Source organism: Tachyglossus aculeatus, chromosome 6, assembly GCF_015852505.1.
Source record: "Tachyglossus aculeatus isolate mTacAcu1 chromosome 6, mTacAcu1.pri, whole genome shotgun sequence".
Classification (NCBI taxonomy): Eukaryota; Metazoa; Chordata; class Mammalia; order Monotremata; family Tachyglossidae; genus Tachyglossus; species Tachyglossus aculeatus.
In genome coordinates this window covers 50,782,382-50,800,634 of record NC_052071.1, presented here as the reverse complement: position 1 = coordinate 50,800,634, position 18,253 = coordinate 50,782,382, and the positions used below count along the sequence as shown (strand labels likewise).

Sequence of the window (18,253 nt, the reverse complement as noted above, 5' to 3'; positions counted from 1 at the left end):
TCTCTATCGGCACTCACTCCCTTGGTGAAGCCATTCACTCCCACAGCTTCAACTCTCATCTCTATGCTGATGACACCCAAATATACATCTCCACCCCTGCTCTCTCTCCCTTCCTCCAGGCTCATATCACCATCTGCCTTCAGGACTTCTCCATCTGGATGTCTGCCCGCAATCTAACACTCAGTATGTCCAAGACTGAACTCCTTATCTTCCCTCCCAAACCCTGTCCTCTCTCTGACTTCCCCATCACTGTAGACGGCACTACCATCCTTCCCATCTCACAAGCCTGCAAACTTGGTGTCATTCTCGACTCCGCTCTCTTGTTCACCCCACATATCCAATCCAACACCAAAACCTGCCAGTCTCACCTCCACAACACTGCCCTTTCTGCTCCATCCAAACTGTTACCTTGCTGGTTCAATCTCTCATGCTATCCCGACTGGATTACTACATCAGCCTCCTCTCTGATCTCTCATCCTCCTGTCTCTCCCTGCTTCAGTCTATACTTCACTCTGCTGCCCTGATTATCTTTGTACAGAAACGTTCTGGGCATGTCACTCACCTCCTCAAAAATCTCCAGTGGTTGCCTGTCAACCTATGAATCAAGCAAAAACTCCTCACTCTCGGCTTCTAGGCTCTCCATCACCTCACCCCCTCCTACCTCACCTCCCTTCTCTCCTTCTACAGCCCAGCCCACACCCTCCGCTCCTCTGCCGCTAAACTCCTCACTGTGCATCATTCTCAGCTGTCCCACCGTCGACACCCAGCCCATGTCCTTCCCTTGGCCAGGAATGCCCTCCCTCCACACATCTGCCAGAGTAGCTCTCTTCCTCCCCTCAAAGCCTTACTGAGAGCTCACCTCCTCCAGTAGGCCTTCCCAGATTGAGCCCCCTTTTTCCTCTCCTCCTCCCCTTCCCCCCCACCCTACCTCCTTCCCCTCCCCACAGCACTTGTATATATTTGTACAAATTTATTACTCTATTTTACTTGTACATTTTTACTATTCTGTTTTGTTAATGATGTGCATATAGCTATAGTTCTATTTATTCTGATGATTGTGACACCTGTCTACATATTTTGTTTTGTTGTCTGTCTGTCTGTTGTCTGTCTCCCCCTTCTAGACTGTGAGCCCGTTGTTGGGTAAGGACCATCCCTATATGTTGCCGACTTGTACTTCCAAGTGCTTAGTACAGTGCTCTGCACACAGTAAGCTTTCAATAAATGAATGAATGAATGAATGAATATGCCAGGCACTGTTCTATGTGCTGGTGTAGATATAAGGTAGTCAGGTTAGAACCCACAGGGGGTTCACAGTCTTAATCCACAGTTTCAAAGATGAGGTAACTGAGGCACAGAGAAGCTAAGTGACTTGCCCAAGGTCACACAGCAGACAAGTGGCAGAGATGGGATTAGAACCTAGGTCCTTCTGAATCCCAGGGCTGTGCTCTATCCACTGGACCATGCTACTTTTATGGCTGGAGGAACAAAAGAATGGAATCAATGAGGGTTATATAGATAAATATGTGCTAAATAGTAGAACATGTAAATTAATATGAACAAGCCTACTACTTGTCAGAGAAACTTTGTAAGTATTTCAAAGCCTTTTAAGGATTTTTTTTATTTAAGGAAGACAAATAAAAAGAAATTGGGCCTTAGGATTTTAGAACCATATCATCTAGTGAACAACAGGCTTCACAAACAAAGTGTTGAAACATTGAAGTTGCCACCATCTTCGCTTGGGTTTATACTCCTTCTTTGCCAATAAAAAGTCAGAACAGTGTATCTTAACAATTATAAAATACACCTCATAGCAAATTAAAACTTAGAAATCTTTTCTCACAGTTGGTAAAATAATTTCTCTTTAGTTTTCCTCTGGCTAGTGTTCTTTCAGCTACAGAGTCAGTATCTTGATCTAAGTAGTGGTAATAATATCTATTAAGTAGGAATAATGGAATTTTTAAGCACTTAACTGGGTTGGTCAGATACTTATGATTTTTGTAACATATTTCCCCACTAATATTTGGAAAACAGACAGATTTCAGGACTCAAGTTATGGACACCTATTTGGGAAAAGCCTACCTTGATCTTCAAGAAGAACAGGGACTAATGGGACTATTTCCAAGTGAACGAATCCTAAATTTCAAAGCATTGGATGGAATAGACTAGGGAAGAGCTATAGGAAGAAAAAGGGACAGTCTCTTGCGACACAAATGTGCAACGTCTTTAAATCGTCTTATCCACTCTGCCTCGGTCTTTACACTTTCCTGCTGTTCAGTTTCAGCAGAACCGACCAGGCGGTCAGGAAAACAGAAAGAGAAGTAACAACAACCAAATCGGCCAGCTGGAATGAAGCCCCAGTCACAGTCCTTACGATCTCGGGAAAAGAGGAAGGCTGCAATCCAAATGTCAGGGGGGAATTCAAGTCAGCTCTCCAAATTGATGTTGTGACTAAAAGTGAGAGCTCACTGTGAAACACGTGGGGGAAAAGTGAAGATCAGCTAAAATGATAGACCCCGTAGTTGAACCAAAAAACACAAAAATGACAACTTCAGGTACCTGTTGTATCGAGTAGGGAAGCAGCATTGTCTACTGGAAAGAGCCTGGGAGTCGGAAGACCTGGATTCTAATCCTACCTCCAACAGTCATCTGCTATGTGATCTTGGGTAAATCACTTGCTTCTCGGGACATCAATTGCCTCATCTGTAAAATGGGGATTAAGACTGCAAACCCTATGTGGGCAGAAACTGTGTCTAACCTGAGTATCCTGTATCTACTCCAGTACTTAGACCAGTGCCTGGCATATAATAAGTGTTTAACAAATAGAAAAGAAAAGAAAAAAGAAAAGAAAAAGAAACTACTCTGAAAAACAATTTAATATGAACAGCCAGGAGACTGCTGATCAGTTCATTTCATGTTGTAAAATGAAGTCCAGCTATATGCTCATGAAATAATGGGACCTTGGAAGTAACCACTTAAAGCAGAGGGTTCGACTGGTGAAGAAAATGAACTTTTTTCTACCTCAAGGAGATAGTTTTGTTTACTTCTGCAAAATGGGTACATTCATTGCTGCAATGGGCCCTGTGGTTTGGAAAGAGTTAATGTTCTTCCCAAATCTCCTAATAGGGTGTAAATAGTTTAGCTCCTGAGGGAATTGTGGATCATGAAAAACAGTGGATTTTGCGAAGCTTCCAACGTATGAAAATGGGATGGCTACATCCATCTTGTAATTCCCAGGGTCGAGAAAATATTTACTGGCCTGATGTACACACACCAGGTCAGCCTGCTTAATCAATCAATTGACAGTACTAATTGAGCACTTACTGTGTACCGAGCACTGTACTAGGTGCTTGGGAGAGAATACGGTTGACACGTTCCCTGCCCACAAGGAACTCACAGTCTAGAGGGAGACACTACTTACCATGACCATCACTAAGACCTTCAACAGCATTTATTTTGTCCTCCTATGCACAGAGCACTGAAAAAAGAGCTTGGGAACATGCAACAGAACTAAAAGAGCTGATAATAGATAGCTCTTTGTGGGCTAAGTACTTCGTGCTTCTGTTGCTTTTTCTCAAGTGCCTAAGTCAGTGCTTTGCTCACAGGCACTCAGTAAATAGCACTTAACAAATACCATCATCATTATTATTATCGCTCTACTACTTTCAATCTAATGGGAAAGACAAGCAGATACAGGTTGCCATTATGCTAAAATAAAACAGGAAGAGCATAGGGACAAAGAATAAAGTGCCAAAGAAACAATTAAACAATGTAATTATTAAATAATGAACAAAGGTACAGCGATACACGTGAATGCCGTGGGGCTGATAAGGAGATATGACTAATCTGGACAGTTTCCATTTTCTTCTGCTACTCCCATACATAGAACTGAGAACATAGTTACTGGAAGAGTATGTCATGATACGCCCCCAGATATAAACAAGAGAACCAAGCAAAAAAGGAAGACCAAGAGAAGACATAGAATATATTTTGTTTGTTTAATAATAATAATAATGGCATTTATTAAGCACTTACTATGTGCAAAGCACTGTTCTAAGCACTGGGGAGGTTACAAGGTGATCAGGTTGTCCCACGGTGGGCTCACAGTCTTAATCCCCATTTTACAGATGAGGTAACTGAGGCACAGAGGAGTTAAGTGACTTGCCCAAAGTCACACAGCTGACAATTGCCAATTTGTACTTCCCAAGCGCTTAGTACAGTGCTCTGCACATAGTAAGCGCTAAATAAATACGATTGATGATGATGCAGAGCACTATACTCAGCGCTTGGGAAAATGCAGTACAATCATGAAGTGACATTCCCTGCCCACAACAAACTTAGGGTTTAGAGGGGGGAGATAGACATCAATACAAAAAAATGAAATTACAGATATGTACATAAGTGCTGTGGGGCTGGTTGAGGGGAGGAGTAAAGGGAACGAATAACAGTGACGCAAAAGGGAGTGGGAAATGATGTTACAGTTTTTAATTGATTTTAGCCTATACTTTTTCTAACTTTCTCCCGGTGCAGTGAGCTCTTTCTCCATCCCCTCAACTCAAAGTATCAGTATTTTTATACCCAGTAGAAGCTTAATCTGTTTTTCTTTTCTTTAAAAAAACCCCAAAAAAACCAATTTGACTCCTTTGGGAAAATTGTCCTGGAAGGACCATTCAGTCGTTCAGGGTGAGATTTCTCCTTGCTTTCCTAGACCAGTAACTTAATAGAGGCCTGAAAACCTTTCCCAAAGGACCTTACATTATCCCAGAATAAGCAAGGGAATCAATCTGAATAAATTTCTGTTCTTTTCTTTACTCAAGGTTTCCTGGGCATTTCAAATTTACTGCTTCACAGATAAACAATTTGGGAGCTCTTTAGTGTATCACAGAACCTTTGCAACACTCAAGATTGCATATGGCATTATAAAAGAAATATACCACTGGTTTCCTAGCCACAGATGGTGAAGAAACACTCCATCTATCCCTGTACTACCACTGTTGTTGTTACTGACGCAAAGCATCCAATTTTTGAACTGATGCTGTGGGAAGCACATTTTGCAATGAGCACTCTTCTTCTAGGAAAGACTGAATATTTCCACTTCCAGAAAGTGAAAACAGTAGCAGGTGTGGCAGAAACACAGACACCAATATAAAGATAGATACTGTAAACAGTGAGCGAGACAGACACAGGCGTGCGCACATGAAGAAGAAAGAGTCCAGAGGAAGAGACATAAACAAGGAGTCACACAAGGAGGCATTATGTTATTAATGTTATATAATAACGGCAAACTAATAAGAATAATGTTTGTTGGATGTTTATCTTTGGAAAACCTCTACGCTAAACCCAAGAGAAAATTAAAGGGTACATTACTAGTTAGAGCATAAAACTCTTAGTGGGAAGGTAACACAGAACTTTTATCTGCTTTACTTCTTCAAGCACTTAATGCGGTGCTCTGCACCTAGAGAGTACTCAGCAAATACCATTATTGCTGCTACTGCTTCAGACACAGCCCGTCTTCCACACGGGGCTCACAATCTAAAAATAATGAGAAGGAGGCAACTGGCCTTTGAAAAAATATCAAAAACAAACATTTGAAGTAAATCCAACTTTGGGATTAACCATTAAAAATGACTGAATCCCTGTTAGCTGGCAAAGAGATGTTCATGTATACTCTCATTCGTGCAAATACTTGAATTAGCATGTACTCAAATTCATACAGGCATTTGTTTGTATGAATGCATAAATGCATTGTACCTGCCTAGTCCCTTAGCTGCTCTAACATCAGTGCTGGCAAAACATTCACTAGCCCACAGGGAATACTGACTAAACATGGTGATTTTATTCATTTTCCTTCCCGATGAAATGGAAGGTCAACAGATATGACTACTTTGGAGTGCTGATAAATCTTCCCTTATTTGCATTGAACAAACTGATGTCTCAAACAATGGAAGCCCCAACTGTCTGAAAGAAAAACCCATAACAAATATAAGGTACTTTATTGTGTTGTCGAAGGAAAAAGTATGATAAACTGCCATTTTGGGTTGGATAAAGGCTAAAAGATCACGGTTTTAAGAAATAGTTGGATACAAATTTATGATCATTATATGAGAGTGTAGGATAAGGTGCAGTCGCTTATACTCGCTAAAGAAGGTAAGATGCAACGCAGAGATGCGCAGCCTTCTGGGACCTGCCAGTGCTCACTGTGACTGACTGCGTAAGAATCTTTTCCTATAGGCTAAATGATTTGGAATGAATTGGGCAATTATAATGATCCTTGGCAAGATGAGGTTAAGGTTGAAGGTGTCGTTTCTCACTCAGGGTTTAATAACTGTCATGGGAGAGTGCCCACGTGTTTTATTTTGTGTTCCTGTTGTAATCTGTATCATGAGAAGGAATTAATAATGTCACTTTTTCTTCATTAAATCCTTGTCATGAGCAAGCAATATGAGAATTTTAATACCTCATCCATTCTGCAAATTACCAGGCTTCATATTATGCTGACCTTTTTAATATTCTGTGTTTAGATTATTTGACATGTTATAGTATTTCTCAAAACACTCAAAGTGCAGTGATTCCTAAAACTGGATTTGAGGACACAAATGAGAATGGAAAGCAAGTAGGGCTCATTATTAATCTGTTCTTGAGATAACTGCAGTAGAAACCAAGTTAAAGCCACTCTCATTATGACTGGTCGATTGTTAGTAATTTTGTTTTTCTCCTTGGATGTTGTGGTTGCTCTACATTCCAAGTATTATCATCACTGTTGATTTGATTTTCTGGAAGAAAGCTAACATCCTGTAAGGCAATGCCTAATTATACAGTGGAGGCATCTTTTATTGTGGCATCCAGACATTGAGACTTGTTCCATATTTTGTCTTTTTTTTCTGGGAAGTTCTATCCATCGATTTCTTGCTCTATAGTTGACTTTTGGTACCTGCACCGGAATAATTCGGGTGCCTAAACAGTCAACACTCACAGAATGCTCTGGAGGGGTATTCTGGAATTTGTCTTGGAACAGTTCGAAGAATTGAGTCAACACACTTAGGTCAAATTGTCAGCATCTATGGCTTGATCTGCAAAACATGACCTTCATTTTTAATGTCCACAAAGCATCTTAACTACTTGCTTTCCAGGGACCAGTGTTCTCTGCCACACAAATGGAATCCGAGGTGGGAAGAAATGCCACTTAGTAAACTGGGTTGGAAAATGGGTCTCTGCAGAACAGAAACATGGACAGGTAATTTATTTTAATCTATTTTAATGTCTGCCTCCCCCTGTAGACTATAAACTCCTTGTGAGCAGGGACCACATCTTCCAACTCTGTTGTCTTGAACTCTCCCAAGCCTTTAGAACAGTGTTTTTCACACAGTAAGTACTCAGTCAACAGCATTGACTGATTGTAGGTTCTGTGCTAACAACCCTAGCCACAGTTCTGATTCTGGAGGAGAAAAGTTTCCATTTTTATACGGCTTTCTTGCCCCGAGTTGGTTTACCTTCTGCATAAGATTTGTTCATTAAATGTCACTCCTTAGGCACAGTTTATAACTGGAAGAAGAACCACCTCAGCAAAAAGTCAAGGATTCTGTACAATTTAATGACGGGAAATTTTTTAGTCTAATGGGAATCCATGTGACAAAAACTTTTAAGATGATAATAGTACTGGATAAATTATGATCTGCTAGTTCAATCCCCAGAAGAAAAGAGTTCCAGTATTCAGTGTTGCCATAAGAATTACTGGAGGATTTATGGTTTCTGCAGGAAGAGTTTAATATTTATCTGAAAGAGTCGGAATTAGGGAGGAGAATCTGGAATAAAGCAGGCAATACCCTGGGGCCTGCAAATCTTCACACTTCAGAATGCTGAAAAAATGCAAACACAGTTGCTCACTCTAGTTCCATCCAGAAAATACAATTCTGGCCAAGGGATTTGGAAGATGAATATGGGAGGAGTGGAGGGCAGGAGGAACATCCCGAGAATACGAGGCACTGGGCAGAATGGCTTTCAGAAATTAGAATTCATTACACCTCACACCTTTCTTCAGGATCTGAAGACGGGAACTTCCGACATGCCTTTTTGTTGTATCAAATCTCAGAGCCAAACCAAAACACACATAGGAAGAGATTGTGTAACTTGGAAGCAGTCATGGTTTAGACAGGTAGATCTCTAAATCGACAGAGAAAACAGTGCCTTTCCCTTGATGAAACCACCGGGGATACCTCACGTGCTAAGCCTGTTAAGGAGTTGGATCATCATCAGTGTCAGTAGATTCAGGCAACTTGCTCAACAGATGTGGGTAATCCACGAGAACATTGGCATCAAACAACAGTGTTTTAGTTACAACCAGCTGTGCACATGTCACTGCTAATCCATCATAACACAACCTGCTATTTGTTTTCCTTGCAACGTGTAGATTCAAGAGGAAGATGAAATAGACCTAAGGCTGACTGGGTAGTTGAAAATGTCTGAGAATTTTAACTTCTTCCTCCTAAACTCATGTTGCTGGCAGGATATCTTGGAACACCTAAAAGTCATCAGCATGATCACTGCTATCAAATTACTCTGAGGGAAAAGAGTTTTCAGGATTTCTTGGTGTTGATGCATACTGATAGCCAATAAGATCATCTGTGCTATTTCAGAAGCTATATTACATCATTTGCCGGGCCTCTATCTCTGACACACCAGCTCTTTTACATAAAAAGATAGAAAAGGCAGGCATAAGAGCATAAGCATGCTAACAATAAGGCAGAATGGACAAGGAAACAGTATGAGTGGCTCATTCATCAGTGACACCAGATCTCACAAACTGATACTTTACCAATCTGCCCCATAGCCATTTTATCAAGATATAGAGAGTTGGGGTAGGAGGCATCCTTTCAAGCCATTCCTTCTCCTTGACGCATCTTATGACACCTTCAATTGCTGCTCCCCTGGCTCCTGGGAATTGTTTTAGGTTGCTATAGAATTACCAGTAAATGTGTGTGTGTGTGTGTATGTATGAGAGAGAGAGAAAAAAATCTTCTTTCTTATAGATTTCAAGCTTTCCATTAACTTTAATTACTCTCACATGCCCTTAAGATTTGATGAGCCATTTAAAATGGCAATTTTTAAAAAACCCAAATCTGCTTGTGGTCTTTTTGATAAACTCCCAGGAGAAAATGATACTCCTCAGAATAGTCTACTTCACCAGATAAAATGTAAACCTGAAACGGAGAGAACAGTTCTCTTTCAAAGCTGAAATGTCCAGACTAAATACTAAAATTACAAATAATAGTTTTTCCTTAAAAGACACTTATCTTCAAAATATTTCAAACTGATTTTCAACTAAAGGTTATTGAGGTAGCTTGTAAGTTCAATGGTCAGAAACTGTGTCTCATTCTAGGTTCTGATCCAGGCTAGCATCTTGTAAAAGTACAATAAATGTTAAATAATTGCAATCAACATTTAAATGTAGCGAAATTCAGGAACATAAAGTTTAGAATTAGAATATGATACTTTCTCTAGGCAACTAATGATCTAATTGATCTTCCCAGTTTTTTAAAAATTATAAAATGGTCTGTCTTTCAAAAGTTAAAATTAACAAGAACAACTCCTGCTGAAGCAATTATCATCTATATCATATTCAAATTTACATTACAGTCACAGAGGATTATTCTGATTCTTAATAAGAGATAGCTGCCAATGAAGGAGCACAATTAAAAAAAAATCAAATCTATATCGTCTCTGATTGCTAATCACCACTATGCCGTTTAGTTTCCATTGCTCCTGTACACCTAGTCAGTGTATCTGAATCCCTTCCTTTCTTGTGCCAATTTGTAGTGTCTTTTTTGGTTGTGATGAGCTTGCTTTCAGAAGTTCACTGAACGTATAAGGCTAAAAGGGATTTTCAGATCTTCAAGGCTACTACCCCGGCCTGCCTTTCCTGGGTCAGTAGCATATAGTGACACATTCCATCTCTGTCAAGCAATTCCTTAACCTAAGGTGTTTTGAAATAGGTTGCCAGTATCTTGTAGTTTCACCACTGTAGAAGCAGCATGCCTTAATAGAAAAAGCTAAGACTTAGGAGTCAGAGTGTTTGAGTTCTAATCCCAGCTCTGACACTTATCAGCTGTGAGACTAGGCAAGTCACTTAACTTCTCTGTGTCTCAGTTATCTCATCTGCAAAATGGGGTTGAAGACTGTGAGCCCCATGTGGGACAGCCTGATTACTTTGTATCTACCCCAGCACTTAGAACAGTGCTTGACACATAGTAAGTGCTTAACGAATACCATTATTATTATTATTATTATTATTTCGATTAGTTCTCCAGATCAATAGCATGTATTGAGTACTTACTGTGAGCAGACAACTAAGTGCTTGGGAGAGAGTATAATATTCATTTATTCATTTATTAAATGGTATTTATTGAGCGCTTACTATGTGCACAGCACTGTACTAAGCTCTTGGGAATTACAGGTTGGCAACATATAGAGACGGTCCCTACCCAACAACAGGCTCAAAGTCTAGAAGGGGGAGACAGACAACAAAACAAACTGTGTAGACAGGTGTCAAAATCGTCAGAACAAATAGAATTTAAGCTATATGCGCAATAGAGTTGGTGAACACAATCCCTGCCTTCCAAAGCTTACAATCTAGTGGGGAAGATATACATTATAATAAATCAAAAGTAAAGAATATGTAGGGAAAGGAAGAATAGAGGATATATACTTAAGTGGAGTGAATACCAAAGCATAGTGGATTGAGCCAAGTGCATAGCTGATGAACAAAGGAGGGATGACAGTGTTGGGAGATACTGTATGCTGTTCCTTAATTTACACTCATACAGGCTTTCTGAACAAATGACCAGGTTATATTCTTTGGTATTGTGGTTGTAGCATGAAGGGCATATTTTCCTATACACTTTACACTTTATGAGTTGGAATCCACGCAAGAACCAAGCCTGTTGTCTTGGCCAGGTACTAAAGGTAAATAAAAATTATAATCTAAATGCCTCCCTGCCTTTAGGGACAAGGGCCTTGCCTTTTCAGAACGTTTTAAACTTCCTTTATTACAGGGCTATTGACTCAGTGATGGTCATTGTGCTCATGGTGGTACTTAAATAATGCATCTTTCACTGAGGGTGGGGCAGAAACAAGCTCTACGTTTTACCTCTAAACCAACATTCCTAGGGCATTGAAACCTGCCATAAATAGGCACGAGAATCTTTGGGAACAAAATAAAACTGACAACTAAACTCCCCAGAAGAAGGAGATATCAGCTAGGAATTGGGACTCCATCACAGCATCCTCCTCAGAGCAAGAAACTCAATCTCAAGAGTACCAACACGAACAAGGTAACTATCTGGAAACCACCAATACCATTGAGACCTGTGGGTTGACATCACCGACCTAGGGTTAGGGAAACAACCCAAGGACCATGGAAATATGTCTCGAAAAGCACGTGATGCACCACCCCTACCTTGCTGCTCCTTGTGCTCTCTGGCTAGCAATGTCTTAGGAAGTCTGGGGCGTCCCAAGTAGGTCATGTGATGGAAGGCATCCTGAGTCATCCTGAGAAAAAAAATGGAAAACAGTATTAAATGCTGTAAATTATAAATTACATATGCCACGTCTGTGCAGTTATATGAGTGTAGGTGTGCCTATTGGTCAAGAAAGATCACATCTCTGGAAACTGGGAGGCTGAAATTCTAGTTGCAGCTCTGAAAGAAGGAGGGTGCCAGCTTGGGCTTTTCTAACAGTGGGAAAGGGTTCCTGGTGAAGAACCATGAAGCGCTTAGTACAGTGGCCTGTACTGAGTAAGCCCTCAATAAATTCATTCATTCAATCGTATTTATTGAGTGCTCACTGTGTGCAGAGCACTGTACTAAGCACTTGGGAAGTACAAGTTGGTAACATATAGAGGTGGTCCCTACCCAACAACAGGCTCACAGTTTAGAAGTTATGATTGATTGAATGAATGAGTGAATAAATGAGTAGGCCAGCCCAGCAGGAATCTTGATAAAGACCTGGTTATTGTGGACAGCTTGGGTGGCTACCAAGGCAACATTCCTTCAATCGTATTTATTGAGTGCTTACTGTGTGCAGAGCACTGTTCTAAGTGCTTGGGAAGTACAAGTTGGCAACATATAGAGACAGTCCCTACCCAACATCCTTCTTGTCCATGGTAGAGCAGCAGAGCATTGTTACTAGTTAGAAGTAGCATGGTTTAGTACATGCACCACAGGCCTGGGACTCAGGTCATGAGTTTTAATCCTGACTCCACCACATGTCTTCTCTGTGATCTTAGGCAAGTCACTTCACTTCTCTGGGCCTCAGTTACATCTTCTGTAAAATGTAGTTGAGTGTGAGCCTTTTGTGAGACAGGAACTATGCCAAACCTTACTAACTCGAATCTACCCCAGTGCTTAGAGCAGTGCTTGGCACATAACACTTAACCCCCTCTCTGGATCACACCTGGAGGGTTTCCAGTATTCTACCAGTCTCGGTTATAGGAGGGCGAGTCAAGCAGAGACATGTCCATTCCATTCCTAGCTTGGGCTGTGGCTAGCGAGTGGAAGGCAATCTGCTACAAGTCAAAACCCACCTGTGCTGGACAGCAGCAGCCTCGGGAGAGAATCAAGGGCGGAGACTCAAGTCTACTGTGTGGAAGGTGGCAATGGTAAACCACTTCCAGAATTTCACTAAGTAAACTCTATGGATACACTATCAGTATGATTGGTGATTGCGGTGGGATGTTCTGGGAGAGAGGCATCTAGGGAGTCACTATGGGTCAGAAATTATTTAATAATAATAATAATTGCGGCATTTGTTAAGCACTTACTATGTGCCATGCAGTGTACTAAGCACGGGGGGTGGATACAAGCAAATAGTGTTGGACACAGTTCCTGTTTCACATGGGGTTCAATCCCTATTTTACAGATGAAGTAACTGAGGCACGGAGAAGTGAACTGACTTCTCCAAGGCCACACAGCAGACAAGTGACAGAGCTGGAGCTACTACGACATCACAGCACAACAAAAGACAAGTGCTTAGCAAGTAGCATAAGTTATCATTATTACTAGGCTTCGGTCTCTTCGGATATAAACGGTTCCATGATTAAAGAACTTCTGTGAGTGTTTCACATCCCTGCTGCACACTGTGGTCTGTCAGGAACGTGATGGACAGGGAGGGGAGTGCGAGAGATTTCATGCAGGTCACCAATACCGTGCTCACACTCTTTGCCGGGCTTCTGGATGGGAGATTCCTGCTTTCACTGGCAGGATGTACATAGCCTGGGGTTCTCCCGAGCTGGCTGGGCCTTTGTCTCCTTTGACCGGTTTATGTAATCAATCAATCAATCAATCAATCAGTCGTATTTATTGAGCGCATTACTGAGCTGGCCATGAAGCAGGCACAATCAATCAATCAATCGTATTTACTGAGCACTTACTGTGTGCAGAGCACTGTACTAAGCTCTTGGGAAGTACAAGTTGGCAACATATAGAGACAGTTCCTACCCAACAGTGGGCTCACAGTCTAAAAGGGGGATACAGAGAGCAAAACCAAACATACAAACAAAATAAAATAAATAGAATAGATATGTGCAAGTAAAATAAATAAATAGAGTAATAAATATGTACAAACATATATACAGGCAAGGCAAGATGCAGAGGTTGCACAGCACCAAGACAGACATCAGAGTCTCAATCTCACCCAGTTATTTTTGGGAAACATTAAGGATGACCTTTTCCAAGTATCAGTAGTGGACTGATGTAACTAAGAACACCCATAAGAAGATTAGCAGAGAAGCAGCATGGCTCATTGGAAAGAACACGGGTTTGGGAGACAGAGTCCATGGGTTCAAATTCCCACTCTGCCAGTTGTCAACTGTGTGACTTTGGAGAAGTCACTTAACTTCTCTGTGCCTCAGTTCCTCATCTGTAAAATGGGGATGAAGACTGTGAGCCCCAGGTGGGACAATCTGATCACTTTGTATCCTCCCCAGTGCTTATAACGGTGCTTTGCGCATAGTAAGTGCTTAACAAATGCCATCATCATTATTATTATTAAAATGAACCATTCAAAAGGCAATCACCACACAGTGCCCGCTTTAATCGTCCATTCTATGGACGAGACGCTTGGGAAGAGTTTGTTGTTTCTTGCTCTTTTGGAGCTTGCCACTCACTGGTTTCAGTGAACCAAATGTCACGAAATCAGAACTCATTTCAAGGCTGTCGTTCGAGTTGAGAGGAAAAAAAAAATCACTGCTGGCAGCCTAGCTGGCAGGCTCCGAATCTTTCCCTCCCAGGGCTCGGGGCAGAGTCATTTGACCGAGGAAGCTGTGTTCCCCAGAACACGCTCATTCAGCGTGCATCAGCTCAACGAGAGGCTGTTTTGAACCACAGCACAGCTTGGACCACATTCAATCTCTAGGAAGAGCCGGTGCATCATAAAAAGAGGACCGGAGAGGCCGAAAAAGAGGTCATAATAGCAACTTGCCCAGATGATCAAATTACATTTTCCTCTTTTAACAGTTAGACATTTGCAAGGACACAATTCGGAGGAGCCTTTGGGTCCCATTGAATCCCTATGTAGAAACTGAACTTTCCCTAATAAAGATCGGATTCTCCGCTAGGGAATTTTGTACTTGGAGTTACATGGAATGAGAATCTGGCCTGAAAGGGAATCTGGGTTTGAATGCCGCACTGTGTTTGCTTCACGCCAGCTGACAGAGACTCACAGAAAAAGTTTTCCGAAACCTCGCCCACTGCAAAATGTGCTTTATTATACACAAAATTTGGCCATGAATATATTCATTCAATTGTATTTATTGAGCGCTTACTGTGTGCAGAACACTGTACTAAGCACTTGGGAAGTACAAGTTGGCAACATATACAGATGGTCCCTACCCAACAGTGGGCTCACGGTCTAGCAATATATGAATATATGAAATGCTATTGGCATGGGTGTTAGCTTCCTTTCAGGATCATTTATTTTAGTTGCACGGGTAAATTCTAATGCATTTACTGGGCCTGGCTTCTACTGCTTTTGGTGGTACATCTCCAGCATTATTGTTAAGTTAGAATCAACATTAACTAGCGAGAGGGGATCACTGATCGCAAAGTCCTAAAGGAGAGAGTGTCTAGGAGGAGATCTCACATTTGCTGCACATATCACTGCTGGGCGGGATTCATGTGGAAGAATGGGTGACGTCAGGATAGGCAAGCAGCTGCGGAAGGATTAAATGAGGTAGAGTGGTTGCAAGCACCGTGAGTAAAAGAAACAGGAGAAAAAGAAACAGAGCAAAGAAAATGAGGATGGACCGTATCCTACTCGATTATCTTGTATCCGCCCCAGTGCTTAGAATAGTACCTGGCACATAGCAAGCGCTTAACAAGTACCAGTGTGGCTCAGTGGAAAGAGCCCGGGCTTTGGAGTCAGAAGGACATGTGTTCAAATCCCGGCTCTGCCAATTGTCAGCTGTGTGACTTTGGGCAAGTCACTTCACTTCTCTGGGCCTCAGTTCCCTCATCTGTAAAATGGGGATTAAGACTGTGAGCCCCCCGTGGGACAACCTGATCACCTTGTAACCTCCCCAGCGCTTAGAACAGTGCTTTGCACATAGTAAGCACTTAATAAATGCCATTATTATTATTATTTATTATTATTACCATCATTATTAAACACTATCTGGATACACTAGGGCACAACCTCAAGCCACATGGCATGGCCATGGCATGCAAACACAGACCATCTTAGCACACAGATGCTGTGGCTCCTTTTAAGTAAGAATACATGAGGTGAAGAGGAAAATACAAATAATGTCTACAGGGAGTGGGGATATCCTCAAAGCAAAGCCCAACCTTTAGATGCAAGCAGTGGGGCATGAGCTGCTGTTTCTTCTAGTCCACGTGCTCCATACCAAGTGCCTTTAAACTTGGATTTGTACTTTTTATTCACCCTACCCTCAGCACTTACGTACCTATCCATAATTTATTTTTCAATCTGTCTCCCCCTCTAAACTGTAAGCTCCTTGTGGGCAGGGCACATGTCTATTGACTCTGGAATATCGTACTCTCCTAAGTGCCTAGAACAGTGCTCCGCATGCAGTAAGTGCTCAATAAATAACATTCATCTGTCGACTTAGGCAAAACAAACTGTCTGCAATAAGAGCAGAGCATCTTTTTCACAGTATTTGTTAACTGCTTACTATGTGCCTGTCGCTATTCTAAGCGCTGGGGTAGATACAAGCTCATCAGGTTGGACACAGCGCCTGTCCCACGTGGGGCTCGTAGTCTTAATCCCCATTTTACAGATGAGAAAACTGAGACCCAGAGAAGTTAAGTGACTTTCCCAAGGTCACACAGCAGGTATGTAGCGAAGGCAAGATTAGAACCCAGGTTCTAATGACTCCCAGGCTGACACTCTATCCCTAGGCCATGTTGCTTGAATTTGAAGTCCAAATGTGTGCGTGTGTATTTGTGGTTGCGTGCATGTGTGTATTTGTGTGTTGTAGTGTTTGTGCAGAGCTAGCAGAATGGCAGGCCTGTATTCACAGAAACACCTCAGTTGCTCTCAATAACTGATGCATTGCATGGTCCAAGCCTGCAAGTGAGGGAAATGGAGTGTCTTCCATGTTAGATTATGGAAGGGTCAACAGAGGCAAGAGTTCCTCAGAGCTAGAAAATGCTTAATTCTATACAAAATTAGAATAAAAGGAAGGCTGAATATTAGATTTGGAAAGTGCTTCAGGAGATTCAAGTGGCTCAGTTCCTTAAAAGCTCAACCATGTACCCTTGAAAGAATTCCATACATAGTCCCAAGAAAGCACCCATTTAGAACTGTGAGTAGGAAGCTTTGAGCTATCCTTCTCCCCCTCGTCCCCCTCTCCATTCCCCCCATCTTACCTCCTTCCCTTCCCCACAGCACCTGTATATATGTATATATGTTTGTACATATTTATTACTCTATTTATTTATTTATTTTACTTGTACATAGCTATTCTATTTATTTTATTTTGTTAGTATGTTTGGTTTTGTTTTCTGTCTCCCCCTTTTAGACTGTGAGCCCACTGTTGGGTAGGAACTGTCTATATGTTGCCAATTTGTACTTCCCAAGCACTTAGTACAGTGCTCTGCACATAGTAAGCGCTCAATAAATACGATTGATGATGATGATGATGATCCTGATCATGTTTGCTACACAATGGTAATCTCCCTCTGCCTTGCATTTATTCTTCTGTGTGCTTTCAGCACTACATAACATTTTCTCCTGCCCTTTAATCAAGGGAACTGTTTCTCATTTCTAATTCAAATTCACATTTCTGCTCCAGACCAGGATGATAAGGTGCCATTCAGACAAGAATTTTCCATTCTTCATGTAGAATTCTTACAGTATGATCGAAATAGTCCTCCAAGATAGAGAAGAGAGTCTAAGATACTCAAGCACAATCAGCAACTGATCTATCTCAGTGAATGTTATTTGTTACTCCAAATCAGAGGCAGAAGACAGACTTCTGGATTGTCTAGGTGGAGCACACAGAGAAAGGGCTGTCCAGCCTAGACTGTGAGGTCTATATGTTGCCAACTTGTACTTCCCAACCGCTTAGTACAGTGCTCTGCACACAGTAAGTGCTCAATAAATACAATTGAATGAATGAATGAAGGGTTAGGAAAGATGCAGTCTTCCCAAATTACCACTGAGGGTAATTTGTGCAGTGAGCTTAGTGAAACTGAGCAGACTGGTTTCAGTATCATCTCCCAAATCTTCCTGGTGAAATCTGTCACTGAATCTTTTTCTGTAGAAAATACTCCTTGGGTCCAGTGAATGCACAGGAAAAAATTAAATAATCCTTTTAGAGTCAGACTATGTTAAAACAGTTGTTCTCCAAGGAGATTAGCAATGAGAAAGAGCTATGATAGAGGTGCCTTATAATTAGTCAATTAAATACTAGTTATTGGGTGCTTACTCTGTGCTAGCTGTTTGCTTCTGTTGGTATTTCTGAACAACAGGCCTCACTGTAGGAATGATGAGGGGAATGTGAACATTACGGCAGGTGAAAACTTGGCCCGTCTCTCCCTTTGGCCACTTCTATTTATATAAATCACCGTGTCTCATTGGAAAGAGGATGGGCCTGGGAATCAGAGCACCTGTCTGCTGTCTGATCTTAGGTAAGTCATTTAACCTAAGTCTCAGTTTTCTTATCTGCAACATGGGAACTAAATACCAGCTCTCTCCCTTATGTAGACCACGAGCCTCAAGTGGGACACGAACCTGAATTGAT

At 41.5% G+C, this 18,253-nt stretch overlaps 1 non-coding gene across 1 annotated transcript; it reads left to right on the top strand.

The window, feature by feature from the left end:
- Window positions 1–12,426: 12,426 nt before the first annotated feature.
- Window positions 12,427–12,564, top strand: LOC119930149. The gene has a single exon (XR_005451639.1). It is a non-coding gene; the product is annotated as a small nucleolar RNA SNORA7 (small nucleolar RNA).
- Window positions 12,565–18,253: the final 5,689 nt, after the last annotated feature.